Below are 1,266 nucleotides of genomic sequence, written 5' to 3'. Positions count from 1 at the left end.
GAAAGTCAGAAGAGGGCACTGGATTCCCCTGGAACTGGAGTTAAGGATGGTTGTTAGCCACCATGTGGGTGTTAGAAATCGAACCTAGTTCCTCCGCAAGAGCAGTCAGTGCTCTTAACTGCTGAACCATCTCTCCAGCCCTATGTCTTGCCTTTTCGAGAAAGGGTCTCCTTGTAGCCCCCCGGCTGGCCTGAAACTATGTAGACCAGGCTGGCTTTGAACTCACAGAGATCTGCCTGCCTCTTCCTCACGCATCCTGGGATTAAATGCGAGTGCCAAATTTTAGGGGCTGGAGAGATGGCTCAGCGGTTAAGAGCTGAGCTCCAGTTCCAGGGGGAATCCGAAGCCCTTTTCTGACCTCTGAGGCATTGCACAACACGGGTGCACTCACATACATGCAGGCAATACACTCATACACATTAAAAATAAATAAATAGCCGGGCGTCGTTTCATGTAATGCCCAGGGAGGTAAGAAGGCATCGGATCCCCTGGAACTGGAGTTACAGATGGTTGTTAGCTGCCATGTAGGTGCTAGGAATTGAATCTGGGTCCTCAGCAAGAGGAGTCCTGCTGTTAACTGCTGAGCCATCTCTCCAGCCCCATGTCTTACCTGTTTTTTTAAATTTTTATTTATTTATTTAATTTATGTATATGGGTGTATTTCCTGTATATAGGTAAGTGCACCCGTGTCCTGCAATGCCAGAGGAGGTCAGAAGAGGCTGGTCGGTCCCCTGGGACTGGAGTTACAGACAGTTGTTAGCTGCTATGTGGGTGCTGGGATTCGAACGCGGGTCTTCTGCAAGAACAATCACTGTTCTTAAACCCTGAGCCATCTCTCCAGCCCCCAGCTTATTTTTATTTTTTGAGACAGGGCCTCACTATATAGCCCCAACTGCTTTAGAGTTCACTATATGGACCAGGTAGGCTTCGAACTCACAGAGATCTGACTGTCTCTGGCCCCTGAGTGCTCGGATTAAAGGCCTATGTCCCTAGGCCTGACCTGAGCTTTGAAAAACGTAGAGAAAGGTCAGGGGACTTGCTTTCACCAGGCCAGAGACTTAACTTGCTCCAGTCTTTCAATGGGCACAGGAAGACGCTGAAGCCTGGGGAAGGGAAGGTCTCCGGACCGAGCTTGGGCGGGGAAGGGAAATACATCCGTTACTCCTCACCTGCTGTAAGGCGCGGATTCCCTTCCCAGGGCAATTAGCCAGGTCCCCAGGTCTTCATCCCGCCCCAGGGAGTCCAGGGCGGGACCAAGAGCGGCTC

The sequence above is a fragment of the Nannospalax galili genome, unplaced genomic scaffold, assembly GCF_000622305.1.
Source record: "Nannospalax galili isolate Female #2095 unplaced genomic scaffold, S.galili_v1.0 scaffold300, whole genome shotgun sequence".
Taxonomy (NCBI): domain Eukaryota; kingdom Metazoa; phylum Chordata; class Mammalia; order Rodentia; family Spalacidae; genus Nannospalax; species Nannospalax galili.
The sequence above is the reverse complement of the archived record's forward strand: the minus strand, read 5'-3'. Positions refer to the sequence as shown.